The sequence below is a fragment of the Epinephelus fuscoguttatus genome, linkage group LG4, assembly GCF_011397635.1.
Source record: "Epinephelus fuscoguttatus linkage group LG4, E.fuscoguttatus.final_Chr_v1".
Classification (NCBI taxonomy): Eukaryota; Metazoa; Chordata; class Actinopteri; order Perciformes; family Serranidae; genus Epinephelus; species Epinephelus fuscoguttatus.
Window position 1 is genome coordinate 19,148,315 of NC_064755.1, and position 14,444 is coordinate 19,162,758.

Consider the following 14,444-nt stretch of genomic DNA (forward strand, 5'->3'; position numbering starts at 1 on the left):
GCAGACTGAGGAGGACTTGGTGCTGCACAGGATGCTCTTCAGACAGGTGAGTACAACAATGATACTTACTGACTGAATTACTGTACAGAGGTAAACGTCAACAACCACTGCAGTGCTAGCAAAGTGTGTGTGCCCTTTGTCGTGTGCACAGGCTGTGCGGGCCCCTTTTTGTTTTAAAGTGATTGGGGTCTGTTGCCTGCTGTAGCTGCTGTTGAGTTTATATTATCCAACTTCATACTATGAGCCTATGTCTGCAACTTGCTTTTTGTACCTCTCTTTATTTATTGTTGGGCTTTTTTGTTTACTTGTCAGAGTTTTTGTCTCTTTGTTAATTCCAGTCAGGCTACACAGAGGAAATACGGTTGTATGTAGGCCTATATAATTGATTGTTGAATACACACAGGCTGCAGAGTGTCCTCTATAGAAATTTAAAGTATTATTGCTGTGAACAATGCACAGGTATTCTTTGATTTAATAGTTCTATTATAGCTATAGCATCATTATCATATTACTGACCGACTACAGTACTCTCACTAGAGCACATTTTTACACAAGCAATTATATTTTAACTTGAGTAGAATATTCCAGTACTCTTTCCATCCCTGGCAAATACCACCAAATATCATAAGAAGCCTATTTTTGCTCTTCTGATCTTGTACTGATGTAAAAGTAGCAATACCACAGTGTAAAATACAAGTAGTAGCCATGTCCAAATGTTTCAGTAAAGGTACAAAAGTATAAGTGAAAAAAAATATACCTAATGAACCAAAAGGAAAAGTACATTTGGTGCACTGATTTGTTCATCATTTTGTTGCAAAAGCTGGTTACAGTGGAGCTGATTTGAAATGCTTTATATACTGATGGGCTTTCAAATTTCCCTCGTGGTTAAATAGTTTTATGTTCGTATATAATGTGGCATGTTGGGGGCTAAATGGGTGGAGTTTCCCAGCATGCCTTGAGACAATGTATTTAAGGTTGTAAGCCGAGGGAAACTGTGTTTAAAGGACAACTTTGGTATTTTTCAACCTGGGCCCTATTTCCCCATGTGTATGTGTGCATATGATTCATGGGTGCCACTCATTCTAAAATTGGTTCAGTACTGAGGCACGAAACGAGCTAAAACGGTAACGGGGGCAAATGCGTCTCGTATAAAAGTGCTTTTTTTCGCCACTGACCGGTTCAGATCGCCAGTGTTATCTCAGTAGATAGCATATTGTAGCGGCCCTGGGGCAGTGGTGATTGTGAATGAGTGGAGTCAGCTGTCAGTCAGTGTTGGAGCAGAGAGGGGGAGGGCTGCCCCGCTGGGTACTGTAAGTGAGTATGTGTGTATGAAGTGTGTGTGTGTTACGCTAGAAGAGTCAGAGTTTGGGACAGAGTCTTTTACGTGCTACCCCCTGGAGTGTTACCGGAGTTTTTGGAGTGCTCAAATAAACGGGCCTTTTTCCTGAACGCAAGAACAGGATGTCGCGCAACATCCTGTACAGCTTTCACAGGCTGCCTTTGTCGGACGGCGACATGCTGAAGTTGTGGCTAGTTGTGCTACAAATGGATGCTAACACTCCTGTCCAGACACTGCGCCTTGCAGACCATCGGGTCTGCAGTGCTCACTTCTCCCAAGATGACTACTGCCAGCCAAAGAAGAGAAGACATCCAATCCCGAAACACCTCTTCCTCAAGAAAACGGCTGTCCAACGAGTAGAGAGAGCTACAGACACAGTGGAGCAAAGCTCGTGACATCACACAGCCCAGAGGTAAGGGAAAGGCTAGTATGCTATTTACAGAGATAGCACTGGCGATCTGAACCGGTCAGTGGCGAAAAAACACACACTTCATACACACATACTCACTTACAGTACCAAGCGGGGCAGCCCCCCCCCCCTCTCTGTTCCAACACTGACTGACAGCTGACTCAACTCATAGCACTCATAGCACTGGCAATCTGAACTGGTCAGTGGCGAAAAAAAGCACTTTTAATGCACAAACTTATACGGGACGCATTTGCCCTCGTTACCGTTTTAGCTCGTTTCGCGGCTCCGGTTGCATCCGCCTCCCTCAATACTGAACCAATTTTAGAACGAGATGTACCCATGAATCATACGCACACATACACATGGGGAAATAGGGCCCAGGTTGTAAAAATACTGAAGTTGTCCTTTAAATATTCTCTAAATCACTCACGTTACCTATTTCACAGAGATTAATGTTCATGCATTACACAATGGTTGTAATGGGTTATGGCTAATGTTGTTGTAAAACATTTTGCACCATGAGTTAAGTTGTGCACACACACAGTTGTCCACCTGTGTAGCTATTAGAAAGAGTAGTGAAAAGGTATACTACAGTTACACAAAGAGCACTTCCTGGTGTAGGGGTGAATCTCTGTTGCCTAGTTGTTAGCAAGACAATCCAGCTTGCCACAATATTAAACTGTAATGTTTTGTTGGTTATATAATATTAATCAGAATCCACAAAGTAACAGATAACTAAAGGTGCCAAATAAATGTGGAGCAGTGAAAAGTATAATTTTGCCTCTGAAATGGGGAATTAGAAGTATAAAGTGGAAGAAAATGTGAACACTGAAGTAAACTCAGAACAGCACTTAAGGACAATACTTTAGTAAATCCACCACTTTTTGTGACAAAGGCAGCTGAATGGTAACTGAATGCTGAAGCTCTGTTTAAACAAAGTTACCACACAGCCAGCATGTCTGACTTTAAAGCCCGAATAGCATTGATGCGTAGAACGTGAAGTTACTGCAAATGCAGCCACAGTCTTTTCTTTATTTTAAGCCCCTAAAGCCAAAACTCATAACCCTTTGTAGCTGCCGAGACCAAGATAGGTGGTGTTTTGATTTAGAATCACACACTCTTGGTTGGCAGACGCACACTGATGCATTAAAGGGTTAAGAAAGGTTGGGTGTATCAAAGTGTTCACGTAGTACTCCTGATTATTCACGTGGGAATGAAGAGACACTCAGCTTGTTTGGAGATTTGAGAACAGAACTAATGAGACGGGGAAGGTGAAGTAAAAGCTTGTGAAAATGGACGGGTCAATGCACGCCGGCCTAATATTGATCATATATTGCTGCTCATAGCATGAGAGCTACATATAGAGTACAGACTATCAAAAAGCATGAAGAGGTTTTAATCTTCTTAACATTCTCTTAATATAGTTCAGTGTTTTGTTCTATGTTTCTTTACTCTCCTTCTGTGTATATGTGTGTGAGAGAAAAAGTTAAATTAAAGGGAAATCTTTCCTCCACTTGCCGCAGGTGTGATGTAAACTCATGATGCTTCTTGTGTTTGTGTTCTAACCTACAATAAACAAAACTAGTCCATACCCATTGGTAGCTTTGTCACCTTCTACCTATACCAATCCTCAATGCCTATGTGCAGTTTCACATAGATTGACCACGTCAGTGAGTAGAAAAACAAGGGACAGACAGAATGAATGACTGACTGACAGAATGACACACTGACAGTTTCTCTGATTATGTACAGCATACCATACCATGACTTAGTCATACCAAAAATTAGGTTGACCCAGTTGCCAATTAGAGTTAAATTTCTCCAGTCACCTTGAGGCGTCCTGTTCTACATATCTACCAAGTTTAGTAAAAATCAATATAGCGGTTAGGCCTAGATAAGAAATTAGCTCTCTAGCGCCCCCATTTTGTTTGATGGGGTCAATAATGGAGGGGTCCCCTCAGATTATGTGTGGTCATATGCCTACACAGTTGCATGTTGATCGGTGAAACCCTTGAGATGTTATACACCTTTATGTGATGAGCCACGCCCTCCGCAATATTCATTGCCTTATAGAAGCTCAGTTTTAGTAAGTTTTCCAACTTTTGCCAAGAGGGAGCTTTAGATATTGGTCCCTAGATTATGTTCATTGAATTTCATGCAGATCAGTCAAACTTCCTAGGAAGAGATCGATTTTAAGTGTTTTTCAAAAACTTCAAAATGGTGGAAAATCTATATAACTGGAAGTTATGAGTTCTTGAGGCAAATTTGTTCCTCATGAGGAGAGGCATCTCTGTGCAAAGTTTCATGTCTCTACGACATACGGGGCATGAGATATGCCCATTCAAAGTTTGCAATTTCAATCGGTTGCTATAGCGCCCCCCTTTGGCCAATTGATGTAATATTGCTTCATTCTCATCCTCCCATGACCTTCTACCACTGTGCTAAATTTCACATGGATTGACCAAGTCAGTGAGGAGAAAAACATGAACAGACACACCCGCAGACAGAGTTTTCGTCATTATATAGTAAGATAAGATAAAACATACTTTTTTTTTCCAAATTCCAAAGCACATCTAAGTCGGATCTTTGTTTCTGTCTCATTTAAAATCTGGTCAATTGCAAGCTGTAGATCTGATGGTTGAGGCCAAGAGGAAAAAAAGTATAAAGTGTTCCCAAAAGGCTCATGAAACTGATAAAACAATGTCCGTTCCCATGTAAAGCAACACACTTTATAAGAAAAGAAAAGGAAAAAACTAATCAGCACAGTCTAAGTAAAACACACGTCAGCTTCAGCTGTCATGGAAACAAGATAATCAGGAGCAAAAATGGTCAGAGATGACGAAAACAACCATGCCCTCTGGAGACGGAAAATGAAAGAACACATAAAAACCACATCTGGAGGTTATTCTAAACCTGACTGGAGGCTCCTGACCCCTGTGATCTGTAATTTCTGCTTTGCCTCTATCGGTTTCTCAACTTGGATCTGAAATAGTCCTTTAAGCTGGTTACAGCTATTACACAGGAGCTGCCTTGTACGAGATACCACACATGAATGTTAATGTTTGAGCTGAGAGGCACTTACATCCTCCGCTGGTATCTTTTTGCATTTGCAGGCTTGGCTAGTTAAAGGATCAAGCCATTCATTGGGTTTGTTGCACATTATTCATATAGGAAATAAATGAGAGAACGGGAAATGGCTGTTACTTATTTATATTCTGGACTTACTCTGTGTTACTTTGATAGAAGTAGGGGAATGCAAAGCAGCCAGGGAATAGAAGTTTAGGATGAAAAACAAACTGCTGTACAGGAGTTTATTGGTTTGACTGTTGGATAACAGCAGCTTATAGCCTGGAATATAGTCTTTTCCCTCACAAGATTATGTTTAATTTTTCCAATATTGTGTGTGTTTTGTGCACTGTTAGCTGAATGTGGAGGGCAATGCCGAACCATTTTACACGTGCTTGTAGATCTTGTGTGCTGTCTTAAATCACAACCATGCCCACAGTGAGATAGCTGTTCCGCAAACGGTCGCTCAACATTTCGAGTGTACAGCGGGAATTTAATTGTATTCATCTGTGTGTGATATGGTGAGGCAGGACTCAGGCCCAAGAGCAGATCTATCAGACGAGGTAAAGTTAACAGGCACTTTACTAGATAGTCAGGCAGGCTTCCCGTGTGCAGTGGGTAGGCAGGATAACGCAGACAAAGCCCAGTAGAATCAGCTGGTGGGCAGAGCAATCAGATAACGATGTAACTAGAGTGACTCAAACACTAAGAGCATTTATTAAACTGGTGCTAAGTCCAGTGCTGCAGGAAGTGAACTGTGCAGGAGAGACATGTTGACTTGTCAAGCATAGGTGTATCTAATAACATCAGTGATGTCTGCATTTCATTTAAATATGCCGATACAAGCACCCTGGTGTGACCTTCTGATACATCAAATGTAAACAAGCAACACATTCATGGTTAATGATATTTGTCATGCCTGTGCTTGTCATGCCACGGCAAGTTAGTTCCAGTACGTGCATCGATGCCACATTGGTAATTAAAACTTGGAATCTTGTACTTTGCCCTGATGTATTTCACTTGGCACTAAGTAATAAAAAAGTGTCTGTTAAGCAAAAACAAAGACAGATGCATCACATCAGCTCAAATCCATTATTCAAGGTAACGGCCCTAATTAAAGTTTGTTCATGCATGCAATTTTTCTCCAACCCTGCCTGTCATATCATGATAGATAATTATACATTCAGTTTTTTAAATTGCGCCTGTTGTTAGCAGTTTTGGCTATAACCTGAGTGTTGCATAACCTCCCTAGAAAATCAGCTAACTGTCTTTTTTTCTGTGCTCCCTCTCCGATTTTGGCGATTTTTGTGGGTCTGTGAATGCAGCACAGGTGCATGTGATTGCATTTGAGTTTGAATCACATGGTGGAGAGTTGATCGGTTGATCATTATGTTTTTAGATCCTTTAGACTTGATCAGATCACACTGATTGATCAAGCCCAGTTCAGATGAAAGATTTGCAACGAGATGAAACCATTTGACAACGTTTCAAAGGAAAGTTGCAGTGGTGTTAACTGGCCGGTCTGAGCTCCACTCAAGCCGGCTGATGATGTCAAATGCAGCTCAGTTGGTCAAATCATCAGCGGCTGATTTTAGAACCTAAAGCACATCACCTGTTTCAACAGCCAATCAGCTTGTAGTGAAGTCCGCTGGTCATGTCAAAATGACTGCAGATGGCGTGTTCGCTTGCTGCGGCAGGTGCTCCATCCACATTGAGCCCTCTGTTTCTGTCCTCACGGTGTGCCGGTGTCGGACAGTGGGTTGCTGCTGCTGATTAATTGGCACTGGGTATTTATATTGTTGTGGCCTATCTATCATGAATACACTCCACTTGATGCTCATTTTTTGCCATTTCATCACTACTACTAATGCAACCATAGCCAGTATCTCACTATCACTATCTGCATTCATATTTTAAAAAGCTACAAATTATATTCAGACACAAAATAAGTCTGAAAATCTGGAAATCAGAACAGAAGTACAGAGACATGTTGCATACAGATGATACACCATCTCATCTAGTTGCACTGGTGTGAACCAGCAGGCTTGAGAACGTTGCAGAATGGCACATTGCAAGTAGTTACCTGTTGCAACTCATCTCGTCGCCAATCTTTGGTCTGAACTGGGCATTAGAGGAGCGGCTGCTGCAGAGGTGAATTAACTTTATGACCCAGCGGCTAACCACAGGGTGCACAGTTTCCATGAAAGCAGCTGGTTTTGCCTGTGCCCAGAGTGTGCTCAGTGCGGCTAGAGTGTGGTCCTCTAACTGATCACACAGTATATATATATTCCATCACACTCCTAATGAACGATCCAGCTCCTCCAAAAACAGGAAATCAGTAGGTGGTGGCAAATGCTGAGATCATGGCGAGCTGCCACAAATAAATAAATAAATATGTGGAATCTCTGTTAATGATAAATCTGGCTGTTATCCCTTCAATTGATTAAATAAACATACATAAAATGTCACAAATATAAAAACAAATGCCATTACTCACAGTGATATCTCCAAATTGCAAAGGTTTTTTGATTAACTATGATTTTAAACAGATAAAAGCATCACGTGTCAACGTTTAAGAGACCACAACCTGTAAATGTAGCCTTGTTTTTAGCTAATATATATTAGTGAAAACTTTTACCTAAATTGAAAAGATTTTTTAATATCAAAGATGTTCGTCACGTGTTTCCTTTGCTGCATTTTACTTTTATGAAAACAGAATATGGGTTCCTTCCATTTTTTCCAAGTCCATTTCCCAGATTAAATATTAATTGAATGTGGCTTTTCAGTGTGCTTTGTGGTTATGGCTGTGTTGAGTTTTTTTCTTTTTCTTTTTTTCCACCCAGCAGGGACAGAGATGCTACTATCCCAAATCTAGTGGCACTATGCACAGACCCGGAATCAAACTGGGATTTGTCAACTGAAACAAACTTCTTTTTAATTTCTCTTTCTCTCTCTTCTCTTGTTAGAAATGGTCTGCAGTCCAGAGTCAGAGCCAGCACTCACAGACAGCTCGGTCCATTGGAGTTAAGGCAGATCAAAGACAGCGAGTCAGAGATCTAGAGATCACATCAGCTCCATCCATCCCTCCAAAAAAATCATCAAATTCAAGGAGCACAATCACGTCTTTAAGGAAGACAGCCTATTTGTATTCCAGGCTCCCACTCTGTCTCCTCACGTGTGACTGAGTGCAAGTGAGCGAAGGAGAGAGAGCAAGGAGGGAGGAGGGCAGAAAGAGGGAGGGAGTGTATGAGAGAGAGGAAGGATGAATCTAATGCATTGCAGCAGAGAACTGTGACAGACCAGGCATTTATTTGAGCAGAGACTGCTGCTGTAGCAGGAAGGACGCAGCGGCAGCAGCAGCAGCAGCAGCAGCAGCACAGCTCTATCACTCAGTGCCTCCACCACAGCTGGAGACAAGGTGGACACGAAGAGGCGGAGGCACAGGGAATACACACCGGGAGCACAACACCTCTCCAATGCCACCAGCAAAATGATCCCTGGAATACTATGTTGGCTTTTCCAGCTTTGCCTTGCAGCACATCAGTTCCCTTTTCCTCCTGATACTCCTCAGTCCATCTATTACTCTTTCCTCTGTCTTGATTTAAAGGGGTATTCATGCCAAGGGAAAGCGTGGCTTGAATGAGAATCAGCGCCGGTCTCTCTACAGGTCAGACGTTGGCACCAGCAGAAGACTCAAGGCATTCTGCACGTTGTGTGAATCTCCTGAGGACGATCACCAGGGGCTTTATCACAGTTCTTTGTCTCACACACTGGAAGGAAGTCCGGGGAGTTACTTGCATCGAAAAAGTACATATGAGAAGTTGTGCTTCAGACAGGCCTTAGCTTTTCCTGTTTTTCTTTTCCTGTATGGCTGTTGAGTTTGTTGGTCAATGTTGGGAGGAAGCAAAGACATGCAAAACAGAAGAGCATAAGTAAATTTGCTTTATAAGAGGAAGAAAACAACAACGAATTTCTCTTTCGCTTCAGTTCCACTGTTGGTGAATCCTGTCCATTCCTCCAGAGGGATGCCCAGGGCTAGGATGTGAAACACACTGGTGAGTGAATAGAAGTTCCCAACTTTTATACACATACTTCTGACTGTTGTACAGACATTTATACGCTATCAACACCTGTGTTTTTTGCATTAACACATTTGATATCAGTGTAAAAACAGTGTGTAGTCTTAGTGTTATCTATTTAAACCCAGGGATTTATGAAATATGAAAATGCAACTCATGAATTTATCATCTTTTTTTGTCACATTGTGCATTATTTTTATTCTATTTCAACACATTTTAAAGTCGTCCTTGCAGCACACACTGCAGGGATTGATGCCCCACAGTTGTGCTAACAGATTTGACAGGCTAAGTGATGCATGGCACGGCTTCTCCACCAAAATCATCTTGTTGTAATGCCGTTGCTAAGCTACAGTTCCCTTCTGCGAGAGTAATCACGCTACCTGTCAGAAATGACATGATTTACCCTGTTTGGACATCAGCATAATTCATTACTCCAGGTCTGAGAGCTTGTGTCGGAACAGCAAATGTCCAAATACGTGGAGAAAACACTCATTTGGCTTGTCCTTCAGAGTTCTCTGCTCTTTGTGGCTGCACAGAGCTTGCTGAATTATATTCCTGTGCATGGTGGAGCACACGCAGCAGTTCAATGTAGAAAAGATCAAAGTGCATCTGAGTATCTCAGGTTCTTCAGCATGTTAAATATTATCACTAAATGCAGCTCAAGGTGTGGGAAATATTGATGTTGGGTGTCGTAAAAAGGCAAATTGTTTGAACACTTACTGTGAAGGCTTGGACCTCTGTGTGAGAGATTAACTGCTCGGGTTACAAAATGAGTTACTCCTTGTCCCTTGAGAGATGAACATTGTCCCTGCTGGAAAACACTACCTCTTTTCAGTCTTCTTTGTTTCATGAAAAAGCCATGTGATCCATATCCAGGCAACTAGACATCAATCACAGGTCCCAGCCTCTTGCCCAGCCTTGTCTAACCTAACCTAACTATATCAGCTGTAATTACACATTACCGTAATTGTGAAGTACTACACTGAGAATCAAGTACACCATACACTGATGGCCTGTGTCCTAGAGGACTGGAGTACTAGTGGTGGGCGGTTTCTATTTACCACAGTCACACTCTTCTGTCACCCACAGGCCTGTTGAGATAAGAAGGAGCATGGCACATGCATTTAGATTACACCCTCATCTGTTTGTATGCAATCAGGGCCTCTGAGATGGTGGACAAGTGCCGTACCCCTGAGAGAGCATGCGGGGATGAGGAGCCATGTGTGCACAACCCTTGATGCCACTTGTGATTCTTGAAGCAGTGAGGTGATGATGAAAGGCTGGTAATTGCTGCTGATTAAGATATTAGAAAAAGCATTCACCCATGCATAATGAAATTATATGCGTCATCAAAATCAGAGCAAACATACTTCAATTAGTTCAATTGATAAAGTCCTTCCATCAAGACGGGATCACTCAAAAAAAAAAGTGAGCCGAATTGGATTCGTTCACTCGCCATTCATTATGCGAGGATGTTTGTTGCATGTCATTGTGGTAAACAACACCATGTCTGCCTGAATGAATGATGGTTACAGCGCGGCGCAGTGTTTTAATCTTCACACATGGTTTGTTATTCTCAGTGTGCACTGTTTAGCCATCAGCCAGTAAGTCTCCAACTGCATACTCTACACACACTATGGCAGAATAATACAGGATTGCATAATATTGGTTCTATTTTCTTCTTATGAAACCCAAACTGCACTAAACCAGCAGGCCTATGGGGAACTAAGCATGCCAGCATTGAACAATAGACTGTCAGCCATTCTTTTGAAGCTTAATCCAGCACAAATCCCACACCAAAAAACATTAGTCTCAGTAGCAAGCATATGTGCCATATAATATTGAACAAGGAAAACAATAGGAACAGCATCAAAAACAAGTGGGGAAACAGGAGCACACCGGTGGACCTCTGGAGTGAGCCACAGCTGGCTTTTACCTAAATCTACTGATGTGTACTCGTGTTACAACATTGATAACTACAAACCAAGTACTTCAAATACATTTGTTGCAAGAACTGATCAAATGCTCATTTTGCTTTAATACGGACCTATCTCAAGTAATTTATTCTCTCTTTTTTAATCAAGTAAAATGCGTTAATCAACCCTTATCAGAATAGTCCGACTGAGCTTTTGAGAACAAATGCAATGAAATTAGTATTTCAAAACAAATGAAGACAAAATGATACAAGCACCTCTCTAATTATAATCATACGAATAATTTACAACTTGAGTCAGGACTGGGCGATAGAGAATCAAATATCAGTATTTTTGACCAGATACCTCAATATCGATTTTTGCAACGACTATTAGTGTCTTTTCAGAATATTTTAATAAATAATCAAAAGTAATGTGGATATCATGATTTAGTGGGTAAAGGCAAATAATACAACAGCAAGAACAGTCTGGTAAGTTCAGAAAATTATATTACTTTACTGTAATGCAACCTTTAAAACCAGGAAATGACAACGCTTATACAATATACAACTTTCCAAAATCTAAGACGATATCTTGTCTCACAACACAATATGGGTATAATATTGACATATTGCCCAGGTGGTAACTTGAGCCTTATTTTCCTAGTACAGGCCATCATTTATGGTGTTTATGATTACAATACACACAGCAATGCACTTGCCTCATTGCACGCTCATCTGTGATGAGTTCCATAGTTAGACGTTGCACAGGAAGTCTGTCTGTGGATACTGCAATTTGAATAGCAACTTTTTTGTTTGCCATTTTATGTCGGCAAAGATTCTCAGTCATCCAGGTCATGGTAATTGTAAGTGCTAATATCGTAGGCAACTGGACTTGCTTGCGTTTCTTGAAGACGTTTCGCCTCTCATCCAAGAAGCTTCTTCAGTTCTAAATGACTGGTACGAAGTTGCAGGCTATAAACCCTGTGTGGGTGGGAACCCTTGCAGAGTTGTAGGGGTCACATGGGCTCTTAGTTTCAGAGTCGTTAGGGTCACAATGCTCCCCTATCCATGGCAATCCACCCCTACGACTCTGCAAGGGTTCCCACCCACACAGGGGCGGTCCTTCTGCAGTGGTCACGACATCAAGTTAACAGTTGGTTGCAATGGAGGAGACACTGGTGGTAGCAGGTGCTGGATACCCAGAGCTATACGGCCCAACAATAGACAGCAGGTTGTCAAACTGCCCCCTAGTAATCCTAAAATATGCCTGGAAGCAGCCATCATGGAGGGGAAGCTCCTGGACCAACTGGTGGTACTCCCTGTGATCCACCTTCCACCAGATCTCTGTTTCCCTGTGCCCAACAAGTTAGTGTAAGGACATGATTGGGTGGTTGCCTGGCAACAATAAAAAGGTGCAACAAGCAGGGTTTTTTTTTTGTTTGTTTGTTGTTGTTTTTTTTAGTGGCATTCAATTAAAAAAAAGGCAGTGTGGTGCGTTTCTGTGTGATCGGGGCCTAATGCTTTTATTAGTTTTATATTCTTGAGTTTTGGACTGCTGGTTGGACAAGACGTGATTTGATGATGTCACCTTGGAGGAAATTGTCATGAGCACTTTTTGACTGTTTTTCTTGCACCTTTTAAACCGCATAATGAGTCTAGAAAGTAATAGGCGGATTAGTCATTGATGAAAATAATCATTAGGTGCAGCTCTAGTTAAAACATGCATCATCTCACTGCAGATGTTTCTTGCCTTATCTGTATACTTTGAAGCAATGTCGCTACGCTTCTACATTGCTACAATAGCAATTCTAACAAAAATATGACACGAGTTTGAGTTGTAATAAACTTTTACTTATTATTATCACAATATGTGTGTAACGTGTGTATGAAGATTGAATGTATCCCCAAATATGTGAGCTATCGCTGCTTCTTTGCTCGCAGTCATGTATTTGCTCTGAAGTATCATATTGATAATGTGGTAACTTGTGTATCTGTGGTTAGGATGTGTAACAAAATCACTCAGCAGACGTTTGACCTGAACCTACTAGAGTTTCATGACATGCATTTCATTTAGTAACTGTCTCCCCAGACCAAGACCTGTGGATGACTCTGTGTACATCTCAGTGCTTATCTATGCACTGCACTCTCCCTGGTGAACAGTAAAGTGGCAGGTATCGCAGGCTGTCAGGGAGCTGGAGACAGAGAGTGCAAAATAGAGAGCTGACCTCTTCACTCCTTTTTTCAATGCCTTGCTGATGATGTTACTCTCGCCAGCTTGGCAGTAGGAGTGTGGGTCGGGTGCGGAGAAGTTTGGGGAGTTTAAAGTGGAAGCTTTGAATGCCTCTGTCACTGCTAAAGGTGGCATAAATGAGAAAATGTAACCTTCATGCACTGATACGTCTCCCTGAGAGTCGTGGACCCTGAGATAAAAGGCTCATGGCAACACACTGACAGCTCCTGTAATGTCATATTCTATCTCATCAAATTTGTTATGTACAGTAGTTGCACAAAGTCAAAGAGTCTGGTTGAGGTTCAGAATACTTACACCTGCTGTCAGTGATCAGGGACAGTACTGTAAGTTTTCAAGGGAGGGATGTTTTAGATGAGCTAAACATCCAGATATCATTTCCACTATATTAGTTACACTTAGCCACATATGTGCATCTCCACCACATAAACTCTGTTTTGCATTTATGTTGGTTTTATTGCATTCAATGCAAATATTTTTAGGCTTCTGCATCGGTCAACAACTATGACAACTGCACCACCCTGAAAGTGGTTACTTTCTCACACCACGTACTGATGAGCTCCTGCTTGAGAGGAACTAAAACTAAACACACCTTTTTAACAATGATAGTGTATGGCTCAATCAGGCCACTGTGGTGTAGACTGTTGTTGATCCAAGTGCGGTCATCGATCGTTTTGTGCCGCCCCTGAATGTGACATGCATTACGGTACAGTGTTTCCCCTACCATTATATTAGGGGAGCGCCCCGCCCCCCCTTGAAGGTCAAGTTAATTTTATTTAATTTCATTTTCTATATTACGCAAGATCACAACAGACGTCATTTAAGGTTCCCTTTCACATGACGGCATGTCATTTCTGTCTCTACATGGTCGCGCGTTTACAATTCTCCTCTGCTCTCTGTATCTCAGTTCCACCCCGATGCGCACACACACATACAGACATGTGCGCACACACAGGTGAGCACACTCCCACCAGTTGACAGAGAGCGTTAGAAAATATGTTGCGTCAACCACCTGAACAGCAGACAAAAATATTGACGAGGCATTAAAAGAAACACCATGATTCCTTTAAGTGTTTGTGTCTGTGTCCATCTGCCCTCTAGCAACCTGTGCAAACAAAGTCACGGTGCTAAATCTAATAATAATAATAAGCAATATGATAATGTAATTAACATACTGTTATGATATTATTATGTTTAGAAACAGAGTAACAGAGCCACCAGGGTCTGACAGGCTGTGAGCCGAGCATGAAAACATGGACATCAAATTTCAGCAGAAGTGGGAGGGAGGACGAGTGGTGCGTGTTGTTTGTTTACTGGAAAGTTCATGTGTTTTTTGGGGTAATGAGAAGAAACATGGCAGAGATAGCCTCTCAAGAAAACTGTGCCAA

General features: G+C 41.7%; 1 protein-coding gene across 2 annotated transcripts in view; it reads left to right on the forward strand.

The window, feature by feature from the left end:
• Positions 1–8,164: 8,164 nt before the first annotated feature.
• The window catches only part of lrrc4ca (leucine rich repeat containing 4C, genome duplicate a), a 241,271-nt gene continuing 234,991 nt past the window's right edge, over positions 8,165–14,444 (forward strand). The window contains exons 1-2 of one of the 2 annotated variants that reach the window (XM_049574550.1): positions 8,165–8,621; positions 8,802–8,869. The gene's annotated coding sequence lies outside the window, so the exon portion shown is untranslated. Of the gene's footprint in view, positions 8,870–14,444 lie in introns of both variants that reach the window. The other variant, XM_049574549.1, reaches the window with a different exon arrangement.